At 47.1% G+C, this 15,461-nt stretch overlaps 1 long non-coding RNA gene across 1 annotated transcript; it reads right to left on the bottom strand.

The window, feature by feature from the left end:
• Positions 1-6,903: 6,903 nt before the first annotated feature.
• LOC147120232 (uncharacterized) lies at positions 6,904-15,448 on the bottom strand. The gene is made up of 2 exons (XR_015078144.1): positions 12,874-15,448; positions 6,904-9,510 (listed from the first exon to the last, which is right to left on the bottom strand). It is a non-coding gene; the product is annotated as an uncharacterized LOC147120232 (long non-coding RNA).
• Positions 15,449-15,461: the final 13 nt, after the last annotated feature.

Here is a 15,461-nt window from a genome sequence, read left to right as displayed (position 1 = left end):
TCCTCAAGCAGCTGGCCTATAATTCACAACGTGAGCTCTGGGCCAGTAGTGGCTTTCAAGTCATGCACAATTAACCTGAATGATGTGTGCATCCCTCTGTTGTTGGATACCGGTGCCAGCATCTCACTGCTGAATGTGGACACATTCAAACACTTTTTCAGCTCCCTGCCACTCTCTGCGCCCTCCACTGCCCTTTGCGGGTATGATAATTCGAAAATTGGACTAGTGGGCTCAGTCAACCTCACTGTACGCTATGGAACAAAAGTTTTGCCAGATTTTTGTTTTCATGTGGCACGCCAAGGAGCTAACCTGATGGGACTGGATCTTTTCACTGACCTGGGTTTTTCTCTCTTGGACACCGGTGGGTCTGCAATTCTGCACGTCGCCTCACTGTGGCGCCAAACATGGCCAGCACTCTTCGAGGGTCGGGGCTGCCTGACTGCCTTCACCCACCAGCCCATGGTTGACTCCACCGTTACCCCTGTCATTCAGCCACTGCGCCGCATCCCGCTTGCTCTCCGTGACGGGGTCACAGCTGAACTAAAGCAGCTACTGGAAGCTGGCATCATCGAACCAGTTGAGGCCTCCCCATGGGTCTCCAACCTGGTGGTCGCAACGAAAAAGTCAGGTGGGCTACGCGTCTGTGTTGATCTTTGAGCAGTGAATAAGGCCGTAATCCCTGACAAATATCCACTGCCCACGTCAGAGGAACTCACAGCGCAGTTCTATGGTTCCATCCTGTTCTCGAAACTGGACCTTCGACAGGGCTATCTACAGGTTCCCCTCCACCCCAGCAGTAGGGACCTCACTGCTTTTGTGACACATGCTGGCGTCTTTCGGTACACCAGGATGCCATTTGGACTTAGCTCTGCACCCAGCTGCTTACAAAAGGTGATTTCCTCTGTGTTCGCGGGCATTCCTGGGGTGGCCATCTACCTGGATGACATCATCGTGCATGGGCCCTCAACCTCCACTCACGACGAACGCCCTCACAGAGTTTTCACGGCTCTAGCAAAACACAAGCTCACACTGAATGGCGAAAAGTGTGTCTTTGCTGTTTCAGAGATCGAATTTGTGGGGTTTCAGTTGTCCGCTGATGGTATATCCCCACTCCAGTCAAACGTGGATGCCATTCACAGCATCCCAGAACCCAGCTCTGCAGCACAGGTTGCCTCCTTCCTTGGCATGACTGGGTACTACCTGAAGTTTTTGCCCCAGTACTCAGCCACCACAGCCCCACTGCACCAGCTCCTGCGAAAGGATGAGCCCTGGGTGTGGTCACAAGCCTGTACAGAAGCTGTTCGCCTCCTCAAATCGCAGCTCACGTCGCCTCCAGTGTTGGCTCACTTTGACGTCGCCAGCCCCACCCTCGTCACCTGCGACGCGTCCGCTGAAGCTGTGGGGGCGGTGTTATCGCAGATACAGAATGGAGTGGAGAAACCAATCGCCTTTGCCTCCCGAGCCCTTAGCCCCACCGAACAGAAGTACTCAGTAGGCGAGCGTGAGGCGCTGGCGTGCGTCTGGGCATGTGAGCGGTGGCACCTGTACACGTATGGCCGTGCCTTCACCCTGCGAACCGATCACCAGGCTCTCACTGCCCTGCTGCTGACGTCCAGCACGGGCCACAGACCACTGCGTCTACACCGCTGGTCTGACCGCATCCGCCAATACAATTTCAGTCTCCAGTTCACACCAGGACGTGACAATGTTGTTGCAGATCTGCTCTTCCGCACTGTCTCTGCCCCAGCCCCACTCGTTGGATCTGAACATTTGGAACAGGATATCGTCCAGATGCTGCACACGCCTCTCCAAACCACAGTCTCTCTCCAGGAGCTCAAAGAGGCCTCTGAACAGGATCTGGCCCTCTCCCAGCTGTGCACCTTCATCAGAGATGGCTGGCCTCGCAAGGTGCCTGAGGAACTGTCTGCCTACTCCAGAGTTAAAGAGGAGCTCTCCTGCTGGAATGACTCCTGTGTTGCACGTGGGCTCTGCACTGTGGTCCTAAGTGCCCTTCGTGCGCGTGTTTTATCCATGGTGCACGAGGGCCACTTGGGCATAGTGAAGCTCAAACAACGGTGCCGAGACCTAGTGTGGTGGCTGGGTATCGACAGGGAAATCGAGGCCCTGGTCAAGGACTGTGCAGCCTGCCTTGTAAGTGGCAAGACTGGCCACCAAGCTCCTCCACCCCTGCAACCCCTTGCCTGGCCCTCTCAGCCCTGGGAGCACCTGCAGCTGGACGTCTGTGGGGAGATCCATGGTGTCCCCCACCATCAATGGTTCCTAGTGGTGACCTATTCTTATGTTCATTAATAAATAGACATTCTTATTATGAACACAGTATGTCAGCTACTATCATTGGTTCCTTTGCTTGTTTCCTCTTACCTGGAGAGCAAGGGCATCCGTCACATACTACCACCCCGAGTCAAATGGGGGGGTGGAGCATTTTAACCAGACACTGAAAAATGGCCTCAGAGCACACCTATCCCAGGGGTGTGCGTTTGACAAGGCCCTCCTCCACACACTGCTGCACTACAGAGCCTCCCAGCATTCCACTACAGGGGTCTCACCCGCATCCCTCATGCTAGGCCATGAGCTCATGCTGCCCCTTGGCAGGCTCCGCCCCTCGCTAGCTCAGAGCCCTGCTCCACGGGCTCAAGCCACAGTCGCTAGACAGCAGGAGAAGATGAAACTCCGCTTCGACTAGTCGAAGAGGGCCAAGGCGCCCAACATCTCAGTCTCCGATTGGGTCAGAGTCCGCAGGCCTCACCGCAACAATAAGATGGCCTCATTCTGGTCCTCCCCTCTCCAAATCAGCCGCCAACTTGGACCAGTCACTTTCTGCCTCACTGACGACTCTCGGTGGCATGCCAGCCGTCTTCGGAAGGTGCCAGCACCCCCTGATGCGGGATTATACGGACCTAATCCCCAAGCCTTACCCCCAGAGTGGCGGGATGCACATATGGCTCAGCCAGCCAACCCTCAAGCAGATATTATGCCTCAGCCTGCTCCTCACCAGTCCCCACTTCGGCCTGCTCTTCACCAGTCCGCACCTCGGCCTGTTCGTCCACGTTCTCGCCCTGGCCACCTACAGGACTTTGTCACTACATTTCATGTTTGAAATTCTGTGAGGGGGGAGGAAATGTTATGTCTGACATTGGTGATAGGTACTCGATTGCCTGGGCCTGAGCACATGGAGTTTGATAGTGCTGTTATCATTGTATTGTGTCTGACATTGGATATAGGTATGCGATTGCTTTTGCCTGTAGAGTGTGTTTGGATCAGCCATTAAAAGCAACATGAACTGAGCTCTGCATACGGCCTCTGGATTATCTTTGCAAACGCAACAGAAAGTACTAGAGAAGAAAGTGGTACTAGAGGTGGAGGTAGTACCATATTAGATAGGAACAGACTAAGAAAGACTACGAAAAATTCAAAAATAGGTTTAGAATGCATGTACGTAAATGCACAAAGTGTGGTGAATAAGTCTGGTGAGCTACACGCACAATTAGCCGTGTGGCAATGTGATGTTGTGGCAATAATGGAAATGTGGCTTAAAAACGGTGAGGACTGGGCACTTAATATTCAAGGGTACAAGGTGTTTAGAAAAGATAGGGAAGGAAAAAAGGGAGGTGGGGTGGCAGTGCTGATTAAGGAAGACATTGTAATGTTGGAAAGGGAGGATGTTCTTGAGGGAACAAGGACAGAATCCATTTGGTTACAGTGGGGAGCAAAAAGGGTATGATCACGCTATTGGGGGTATTCTACAGGCCTCCAAATAGTGAGAGGGAGGTAGAGGAGCAAATCTGCAGGGAAATCGCAGAGATATGCAAGAGCTATAGAGTGGTGATATTGGGGGACTTTAATTATTGGGATAATGCTAGGGTAAAGGGAAAGGAGGGGGAGGAATTTCTGAAATGTATTCAGGAGAATTTCCTTGACCAGTATGTTCTTGGCCCAACCAGGAAGGAGGCATTGCTGGATCTGGTGCTGGGGAAAGAGCTGGGCCAGGTCAACCAAGTGTCTGTTGGAGAACAGTTGGGTACGAGTGATCGTTGTATCATAAGATTTAGATTAGCAATGGAGAGGAGCAAGGAACAATCTAGAGTGGAACTTCTAAACTGGAATAGGGCTAACTTCAATGGGATGCGAAAGGATCTAGCCAGGGTAAAATGGAACCAAAGACTGACAGGAAAAACTGTAACGGAACAATGGGTGATCTTTAAGGAGGAGATGTTCCAAGTACAGGCTAGGTACATTCCAACAAGAGGGAAGGGTAAAGGAACCAAAGCAAGGGCTTGCATCCCAAGTTGCTAAGGGAATTGGGGGAGGAGATAGCAGAAGGGCTTGCCATAATTTTCCAATCTTCCTCACGATGCTCTCCCAGTATGGCCACCCTGTAGCCAGAGATTATTCTAGAAGCCTGGGTAGAAATATCAATGTAATTACTGTAGAAATTACTTTTTTTACATTATTGCTTGTTCATTTTATGTGCTGTCTTTTTTATGTCTTTTATTTATTTTATGTCTGCTTTATTTATATTTAAAGTATGTATGTGTGTATATGTCGGTATGTGTTTTTTTGTGATGGCGCCGATGAAGGTGGCTGCCGTCCTTGCGAGCTCCGTGCGTACCAGGCAGCTAAGTATTCTTGCTGCTTGGTGCTCTCGGCTCGTCAAGAAAAAAGCATTTCACTGACTAGATTACACTTCTTGTATTTAGTTATGTGACCAATAAAATTGAAATTGAAATTGAAATTGAGATGCGGGGGAGATTCCTGAAGATTGGAAAGTGGCAAATGTGACACCATTGTTCAAGAAAGAGTCTAAGGACAATCCTAGTAACTACAGGCCGGTCAATTTAACATCAGTGGTGGGTAAAGTTTTAGAAATACTGTAATAATCAAGGAAAAAAGTAACAGGCACTGTAGAGGGTTAAGCTAATTCAGGAGAACCAACATGGATTTGTAAAAGGCAGATTGTGTTTGACTAATCTAATTGAATTTTTTGATGATGTAACAGGGAGGATTGATGAAGGGAATGCAATGGATGTTGCCTACATCGATTTTAGAAAGGCGTTTGACAAAGTACCACATAGAAGGCTGGTTAACAAAATTGAGACTCATGGAATAGGTGGGTCAGTGGCAGCTTGGATAAGGAATTGGCTTAAGGACAGAAAACAGCGAGTTGTGGTAAATGGCTGTTTTTCAGTTGGAGGATGGTAGACAGTGGTGTTCCCCAGGGGTCAGTGCTGGGGCCACTGCTTTGTTTGATATATATCAATTCCCTGGATTTTGGAATACAGAGTAGAATTTCTAAATTTGCCGATGACACAAAACTTGGGTGTGTGGCAAACAGTGAGGATGATACCAATCGACTGCAACAGGACATAGAAAGGCTAGCAAAATGGGCAGACAAGTGGCAGATGGAATTTAATAGAGAGAAGTGTGAGGTGATGCATTTTGGCAGAAGGAACAGGGAGTGGCAATATACACGTAATGGCACAGTTTTAAAGACTGTGCAGAGACAGAGGGACCTTGGAGTTAATGTGCATAGGTCCCTGAAGGTGGCAGGACATACTGAGAGAGTGGTTAGCAAAGCATATGGGGGGAAAATTTGGTTGCACAAAGCAACTAGCACCCGGCCATGGTGCCACCAACGGCTCCCGCGAAATTCAGCAAGAGGTTAGCGATGATGGTAACTGTTAGCGCCCCGCGGTGGTGTGCCGCCGGTCACCGTGTGCAGCGACCCGCTCGCGATCTTCGGTAGCGCTCCCTGACTTACCGCCGGACATTATGTTCGACGGGGTCAGGGGGGCCTACCTGCGGCCAGGGCGGCGCTAGTTAAAGGGGAGGTGGCGGGCAGCCATTTTTGTTGTTGGCCACCTGCCAGCACCTGACCCCGTGAAGCCCCCACCCGCGGGGTGCCGGCTCTCCATGAGCCCGGCATTCCTCGAGCGCTGGGCTCGTTTGCCAGCACTCCCGATCCCTGGTGGCCCAGCTGGGTGCCGGGACACGCTGCACCAGGCCCCTCCCCTTTAATAAGGGGAAGACCTGCAGTATCGTGGCGCAACGCACCGTGATACTGCCTCGCAGCGCCCCAAGAGGGCCGCGGGGTGCTTCTAGTAGCGCCCCTCGTCCCTCTCGGGGCGCTACTTGGGAAAATCGGCCACAGGGGCGCTATTTTTTTCAGGGTGCTAAAAGTAGCGCCCCGATGAAGTTAGCGCCCCAAAGGGGGTGCGACTCAATTTTTCCCCCATGGGATCTTGGACTTCATAAATAGAGGTATTGAGTATAAAGGTAGAGAAGTTATGCTGAACCTTTATAAAGCGCTGGTTAGGCCACAACTGGAGAATTGCGTCCAGTTCTGGTCACCGCACTTTAGGAAGGATGTGAAGGCCCTCGAGAGGGTGCAGAGGAGATTTACAAGAATGGTTGCAGGGATGGGGGATCTTAGCTACAAGGACAGGTTGGAGAAGCTGGATTTGTTTTCATTAGAGCAAAGGAGGTTGAGGGGTGATTTGATAGAGGTGTACAAGATTATGATGGTTTTGGATAGGCTAGATGGGGATAGGCTGTTCCCACTAGTTGATGGTACAAGGACTAGGGGATTCAGATTTAAGGTTTTGGGCAAGAGATATAAGAGGGACGTGAGGAAAAACTTTTTTACGCAGTGAGTGGTGAGGACCTGGAACTCGCTGCCGATGGAAGTGGTGGAAGCGGAGACACTCAGTGTTTTCAAGGGGAGACTGAATAGGCACTTGAGGGAAATAAACTTGCAGGGCTACGGGGATAGAGCGGGGGAATGGGACTGACTGGATTGCTCTTGATGTAAGCCCCCAAAGTGCGGACCAAGTGATATACATGGTTGACGTCACCAGCTTGTTCTAAGAAAGACAGACCCAATAATTGAAGTCAAAACGGTTTATTCAGCCCTGGGGAGATAATGCTCTTGCGTCCCCACACAAGGCTACACACTCCACCGAACCTCTTGAGATTCACACAGTTATACACATTTTGCAAGACCTCCTACTTCAGAGATCCAATCGATTTAAAAGTCTATACATTAATCACTAACTAGGTGTGTCTAACTCATACAGAATAGCCGATAGCATAAGTTTCACTTTTACTGAAGGGGCATGTAGACCCTCTGATTTCTTGGAAATGAGTCATCCAGGTCATGTGATTTCTGGGAAACGAGTCATTCTCTCTCTTGACCACTACGAAGTTTTGTTTTTCCAGAAAAGGGTTATGTCAGTGTCTCTTTTTGTAAGTTTCATCTCTCTAAACTGGTATGGTCATTTCTGCAATTAAACATACGAATAATGAGTACATTTCATCTTTAACATTCTGTGGCCGCAATTGCGTTCTACTAAACGTGCCCTGTTACGCTCAATTTTAATCTTACTTCAGTCCCCCCTTTTGACCTTTTGGACAACTGTTCCAAAACAGGTCAACATGTATTTCCACTGCCTGGTGTCTGCCAAAGCGTGCACTCCCTGGCCTTCTACCAGTCTAGGTTATACATGTATATATCCTATCGATTTGGAGGCCGACTTCCCCCCGTGGTATGGTGGTCTTTCCTTTACGGTGGGCTTTCCTTTAGGGTGGTCTTTCCTTTATGCACTCTGTCCGGTGTAACCATTGCCGGGGCCCCTTAGACCCTGCACTAATGGTTGAGGCTTTCTGCTCAAGCCTGTCCCTCATTCCCACGTTGGGTGTGTGACGTGCCAATTCGAGACTGTCATCACACACCAATCCTCATTCACCACCCTCCTTCTGCCACCCGCCTTCCGCCACCTCCATCTTACGGTTGGCCGGCCCGGTCCTTAATTACCATGCCCAATTAATCCCTCATAATCTCAGGGCTTCCTGTCACATCTTACACCATTTGCCTTGGAGAGGCGGGGGAGTTGTCCATTCTTAACTTCGCTACCTGCCCCTCCTCAGGCTCGTCTTCTTTCACCGCACCAATTTCGGCCTTACTCATTCTGGTACAGAGGCACTGGAGAAATAAAAATACACAATATATCATAATAACAATCAGGAGGAATATCATTATGCCTTGTATCACTGAGGCGCCCAAAGTCCCCGACCATCCTGATCCCCAATTATCAAAATATGAGGAAGTGGGGGAGTTTCCTCTAATGTTGTACTAATGTCTTTTTGTTGTCTCTTTAAGCCTTCTTCTATTTTATGATAATACTTTAAAATTTCCTTAGTGTCCTGCCGTAACTTCTGCCAAGCTTCCTCTAACTTAGGAATTGCCTTGGGCTCTGGTATGACATAAGTTTCAACCCTTTTTAGTAAGTCTCATATTATCAAATGACCAGGTTTTCCTATCTGTATAGGTATCTTTAGACCAAACAACGGTTTGGTTGGGGAATGGTACAAGCCATATCTTGATATTCATATTTCTGTTCAATTGTGGTGACACAACAGGTCCCATTGTTCCTTGGTGCTAACCCAGGTCCGGTGTATCCCCCTTGGGTGTACCTCGAGGGTGCAATTGGTAATTTTCGCAACTCCGCACTCGGATGTGTCTCCCTCGGTGGGGGGGGTGTGTGCACACCCATGTCCTTCCCTTGTGGTGGCACCCATCCACTACCACCCCCCTTTAGGTTTCATCCTTCTGTTTATTATCTTCATCCCTTTCCCAAAGCGCCTTGGTAGGGACATCATATTTAACCCACTTTCCCTTTGTACTTCTCCTATATTAATCACATCGTATAGGGGTTGTCCCCCTTCTGGGAATTGTGGGATGGCCAGTACAAAGCCAATCATCTTAGTCCATGGAGTCAGACAATCGCCTGCCCGGTATACTTGTCCCATTTTACATCCTTTGCATAGGCTTTTATTTGTGTCAATCCAAGGTTCCAGATCCTCATTAGTAATCCAATCAGGGATCTGTCCATTATTTATTTGCCTCATGTTATGCTGAGCATTCGGCAATAGCCATGAGCCCTGCGTGGCACATATTAGTTCCTTATCGGTTTGGCGAGAAGCATTATTAAGTCTATCAATAATTGTATTAATTGTTTCTGCATGGGGGGGCTACTATCTCTTCCACCCCCGACAATTGCATTATTGTTTGGTTTCCCTGCCAAGTGTCAATTGCTGGCTATTTCCAGTAGCTTGTTTTAGTAACTTCTCTATTTTTGCTTGTAATTCTTCTACTCCCTCGTTTACTCCTTCTATGTCCAAGCTATTAACTGTTGCTAACCCGGCCGCATACCCTGCTCCGGTCGTTTCCAATACTCCCCGTTTCTTACATCTTTGTAAGATAGATTTTTTTCCTGTGGATCCTCTAATTGTTTTACCCACAGGGAGTTCCAGGTTTGTTTTGTATCTCAAAAGTACTCATATTAATGGCAAGCTTAGTAACTCTATGTGCTACACTAAAATACACCTCATCCTGTGTTCTCATTACTAATCCCCCTCGATAATGGCAATACTTATGTTCATCCCTAGGATCAAGGCGAGGACGCTCCATCTCATTCCGGACGTCCAATGTTCCTGTAATTACAAAAAGGGGCTGGTCGTCACCAGCCAGTTAGAATTATTCTGCTCTTATCCATTTTATCAGTTCAAAATGCTGTACATCGGGTTCATTTCTTGTTCTGTGGCTCTGTCCCCAGACATACCTGAAGATGCAAACTATGGCATATAATATTATCATGCACAGCCCTATCATTGATATATGTAGTAACTCCCCTTCCCATTCTTTATATCTTCTAGTATACTCCTCACTCTGTCAAAAAGGGCACCATCTCTGGTTTACTCATTGTCTTTCTTATATATTTTTAACTGAGTCCAGTGTTTCCACCTTCCTTTACCTGTTCCGGACCCATCTACATGAGCACATGTGTCACTATTCATTAATACTTCATAATAAGGTCCTGACCATCTAGGTGCTAGCCCTGGTTTGGCTGGTATTATTTCTGCTATCACTTTGCTATCTATTGCTAAGACCTCCTTCTGGTCGTCCCGTGTATCCTGTTCTCGATCCCGTATAATCTGCTGGTCTTTGGCCTCATGTCTCTAACTATCTGTCCAGATTTATCTTTGGGTAACAGGACAGCCTCCCAAGCAGTCTCCTGGCCATTTGAGACGGTGCTGCAATTAGTTTATAAGATAACTTCCATTTATCAAATCCTAATTTTCCTTCTATCACTGTGGGGAAATATCAGCTTAACATTAAGAAACTTAAATTTAATAATGTCCAATATCTTTAAATTCTATTCAGTAATACTGAAGTTGTTGCTTGGTGAACTCAAACAGCCGTCAGTGGAAAGGGTTAACTCCTTCGCAGGCTTTTGAAGGTGGAGCTAAACATTATTGCGTCACTTCACGCAATCCAAAAAACATCCCTGACTGAAAGACAGTTGTGGTTTCACACTTTGATTCAACATGAACATTTGGGCTTCATTGGTCAGATTCCCTCTCTCAAGTTGCTCGTTTAGCTGCCCATCCTCTTCTGTGCTTTAATTTATTATTACGCACTCTTTGGGTAGGAGAGAGGTTCCTACTCATTCGTTGATTATATTCTTGTCTCTTACGGGTCTTCCTCCTGGTGTCATATATCCCTGCCTACTCCTGCTATCATGTAATCAGACACCACCCCAAAGGCATTCCGACTATCTATATAGGTCTACACTTTTTCCTTTGGCTACCCCCCTTTGAGCAAATCCTGTAAAGGCTGGGCCATTTCTACTTTGTTTCCCGGGTCTGTCTGTTTGTTTAACTTATAATCTGGGGGCCAGTACACTTCATTCGCTTTAGGGTCGACTAAAGCTCCTACTTCTCGCAGTATATCTATCCCTAGGATTGTTCCTTCGGTGTTCTCGCATACCCACAACTGTGTAGGTATTATTATACATCCAATTTCTAGTAAGACTGTTTCGCTCTTAGAAGTCCTGATTCTTCGTCCACCGATTCCTGCTATACTAACTGAAAGTTTCGTTTGGGGTAAGGGTAAGTCTGTCAATGAGATTGTGGCTCCTGTGTCTATTAACATTTTTTCACTATCAGCCCCCTACCAATGCGTCAACAAACATCCTCGGATCCCCCTCCCCTCTCTGGCGCGGTCCCCTCCTGTTGCCATCCCTAGAAGCTTGCGAGCAATCAAAGTACGCAGCCAGTCCTAATGCCACTTGTAAAGTCCGCGCCTCAATAATACACGGACTTTGGGAGAACAGTTTAACAGGTACTTTACTGAACAAGAGGCAGCTTGAAACTGAAACTACAGAAGCCTGCTAGGGCCTTTTATACAGGGGTGGTCACTGCCGGTACTGCAGTCTAAGACCAGTTAGTCCCTTAAAGGTACATACACAACACCCCTCCCATCTGTTTTTGAGCATTTGTCTCTTCCCTTGTGTCACTATGTATCCTAGGTCGACTACTTCATCCTTCCCTACCTATACCTTTCTAAGGTTTAACTCTAGTCCCGCCTTCTATACGGCTCCCAGTACCATAGTCAATTAAACATTGTAGAGGGACCTGCCACTATCAGATATTCTTGCGGAGTGGAATTATCTTATTCAATTCGGACTACACCAATTTACATCAACCAGAATTTCACTGTGGCCACAATGAAAGTCTGGTTTTAACAGGTTAATTTACCTCATAACTCCAAGGTTAGATCTTGGACTGAAACTTAATCTTTCATTAAACAAACTTTTTGTTGCTCTTCTCAGTTTTTACACTCCAGCTTAACTTAAATTGTAATAGGTTTTTTTCCATTCTGAGGGCACAATCTTATTTGCACATTCTTAAACTTCCAAAATCCAAGACAAGACAAAAGGGTTAAATGCTTTTCTTTAACACAGAGAAGTGGGTGGAGCTACAACACACAGCAGACATTTCTTTTTTTCCCTAAAGGACAGATTTTCAGACAAAGGAATATTGTAACCTCTTAAACATTCCTAATCAGGAAACATTCACACTTTAACACACATTTTCGTACAAACTGTAATTCCAGCATATGACTAAGGTTCCTTTCACTCAGCAAATCTCGTGTTTTACTTGTCTTGGTACAGATGCTAATAACTTCCATGTTGGTAAAGCTTTAAGTTTATCTTTTCCTTCCTTTTAAATCGGTGACTCAACAGCTTTCCCTAGTTTCCAAATCCCTGTTTGCTTGTTTTTTTCCTTGCTGGGGTTTCAAATTGGTTCGCCTGCAAATTAGATCTTTTTCCTTCTTTATCTCTCCCTTCTGTTTCAATTCCATACATTATCTGTTGCCTCTTTATCTTTAGCTCCTCCCCCACCAAGCCTTTGGCTCTCTGCACTGTTTCTTTTTATCTGCCAGGAGTCGGGTTATAGAATCCAGGTCCAGTCATAACTAACTACTATGTTTAATGCTTAATTCACGGTATTGGTGAATTAGGTTTATACACTACGTTGTTCACCCCTATAGCGTTACTCTGATTAATTGCTCACTTCCTGTCAATCACTCTGTTTCGTTAAACACACCAACCCTTTAGTCCCGAGGTTTTGAGTTTTAACCTCTTTGTGACTGTAGGGGTTTTATTTCATTCACTCACTACGGTGCACCCATTCATTCGTTTGTTGAGGTTTCGCCACCTCTCGGCTGAAAGGATTTCCCGCCTCCCCGGGGTAGGGGTCTTTCCGCCCCTCTCGGTTTGTCGCCATTCGGCTAAAAGGATTTCCCGCCTCCCGGGGTAGGGGTCTTTCCGCCCCTCTCGGTTTGCCACCACTTGGCTTAGGGAACACCCTGCCCCTAACTGCAGTTTATTTTTTAACCGCCTTCAATTAAAGGTGTCTTTCTTTTTATGTTCTTTTATACGTCGATTCTGACTTAACGTCTCGCCAACGATTAACCTCTAATTTTACAGGTGGTAATTAAAACATACTCACCCGTCTTAGGTTAACGCTGTCCGAGAGTCTTGTTCAGATCGTGTATCCCATCCTCGTCACCAATTGATGTAAGCCCCCAAAGTGTGGACCAAGTGATATACATGGTCGACGTCACCGGCTTGTTGTAAGAAAGACAGACCCAATAATTGAAGTCAAAACGGTTTATTCAGGCCTGGGGAGATAATGCTCTTGCGTCCCCACACAAGGCTACACACTCCACCGAACCTCTTGAGATTCACACAATTATACACATTTTGCAAGACCTCCTACTTCAGAGATCAAATCGATTTAAAAGTCTATACATTAATTACTAACTAGGTGTGTCTAACTCATACAGAATAGCCGATAGCATAAGTTTCACTTTTACTGAAGGGGCATGTAAACCCTCTGATTTCTTGGAAATGAGTCATCCAGGTCGTGTGATTTCTGGGAAACGAGTCATTCTCTCTCTTGGCCACTACTAAGTTTCGTTTTTCCAGAAAAGGGTTATGTCAGTGTCTCTTTTTGTAAGTTTCATCTCTCTAAACTGATATGGTCATTTCTGCAATTAAACATACGAATAATGAGTACATTTCATCTTTAAACATTCCGTGGCTGCAATTGCATTCTACTAAACGTGCCCTGTTACGCTCAATTTTAATCTTACTTCACTCTACAGAGAGCCGGCATGGACTCGATGGGCTGAATGACCTCCTTCTGTGCCATTATGACTCTAGGGGCTGGATTTTGTCAATGTGGACGTGATGGAGGCAGGACTCCCACTTTTTGGGTTGTAGTCCTGCCTCCATTGATTTGTGGCCAACCCACGCGATTTTCCCTTGATTGACCTTGTTGAGCCCGCCCAGCGGGCTCAGCAGGCCAATTAAGGGACACCCGGTTACAGGTGACGTCAGGGATTGACATTTCATCTGTCAAGAGCTTTTGACAGATGAAATATCAGCATTTGACAGCTCCGTGAAGCTGTCAAACACTGACAATCTGACTTCTAACTTGTGTCCTTCTCCACAGACTCAGTTAGAAATCTCTCCAGAACAGAAAGCAGAATGCTGCACCTTTTGACAGCTCGCGGCCATTCTGCTTTCTGTGCCGGTGAGATGAGGGACTCCCGAGACCGGAAGGAAGCCTGCATTAGTAAGTAAAGGTAAGTAAAACTTATTTAAACACTTTACACACACCAAACACACTTACCTCTGCACTCATACACCCATCACTCACCTGAACACCGGACATCTCGAACCCTCCAACCCCTTCAGCCCGACGGTCCGCCTCGCTAACTTGGCGTGGTTTGGAGCCGTCGGGCAGCCCACACTTCAGGGTTAAAAATAGGGATTAGGCCAAAAACTGCCTGTTAACTACCTTCGAGGCGGGAAGGGTTCGTGCCCCCCCCAATTCTGCAATTTTCCCCCCAATCCCGCCTCCACGGGGCTTGGAAATTCGAGCCCTATGACTCTAAGAGATGACTATCTTTTCAGCTATTTCTGACCGTTCATAACCACACTGGCATTGGAAGGCTGGTAACAAAAACCTATGTACCTATTTACATATCATGTGCACAGGCCAGCCATCCCCAACTTCACAATGTGAGCAGGCAGTGAAAAAGTTGGCTCATCGCACTAAGAATATAGAAATAATATTGCACCCTTTCGTGCAGCATAAATGTGACCCTGATAAATAAAAAAAAATGCTGGAAACGCTCAGCATCTGTGGAGAGTTAACTTTTCAGGTCAATCGCCTTTCATCAGAACAGATTAATATCAGTTTTTCCTTCTCTCCCTTTTGCTTGCTTTACTTTCTTTTTCTACTTGTCTTCACGGGGTTCTGGTGAGCGGTCAATGACCGGAAGTGTTAACCCTACCATCCTCCCACCACAAATGCTGCCTAAATAACAGAAAATGCTGGAAAAACTCAGGTCAGGCAACATCCGTGGGCAGAAATTTGAGTTGACGTTTCGGGTCGAACCTGCTCTGTGCTTCCAGCATTTTGTGTTTGTCTTCACAGGCTGGCTTCAGCTCCAAGTGTCGCTATAGGGGGTTCTTTGAATGCAAAACAACAGCATGGACATGGTGGTATGGAAAGCCCCTGTATTAAAACTATTGCCCATGCAGCTTTAAGGGGGTTTTCAGTGTGGCCAGGAATTTTGGGATAGTCCTATCTCTACTCCACCTTTATTCTAGCTCTTGCCCAGAATGTATGTGGTCAAAGATTGTGAAAACCAACCCTCCTGCTGCCAGCTGTGCGAATATGACAACATGGCCATGGTGACTGACAGGCAGCACATTATCTACAGCTGAGATGGTACAGAGCAATAAACACATTGCCGATTTAGAAAATAAAGAGCTGTTTACAACTCCAAGTAGTACACGCCAGAATCTGCCCTGCCTCATTTTTGCTTCCTCTTCGCCAAAACACGACGCCGGCCGACAGTGACTCACCACCTCGCACAGCCGAGGTGCGTGGAACCGGAGGTGGCGTGTTTGATTGATGTGGCGCGATGACCAATCAGCAGCCAGGTTGGTGCGGCGTGACAGGAAGAGGGCGGGACCTCCGCCTCTCATTTGGGCAGGCGCAGGGTGCGCGACGGTTTGTGC

Source organism: Somniosus microcephalus, chromosome 4 (assembly GCF_052327205.1).
Source record: "Somniosus microcephalus isolate GS21.2 chromosome 4, FLI_Smic_1.0, whole genome shotgun sequence".
NCBI classification, from domain to species: domain Eukaryota; kingdom Metazoa; phylum Chordata; class Chondrichthyes; order Squaliformes; family Somniosidae; genus Somniosus; species Somniosus microcephalus.
The sequence above is the reverse complement of the archived record's forward strand: the minus strand, read 5'-3'. Positions and strand labels throughout refer to the sequence as shown.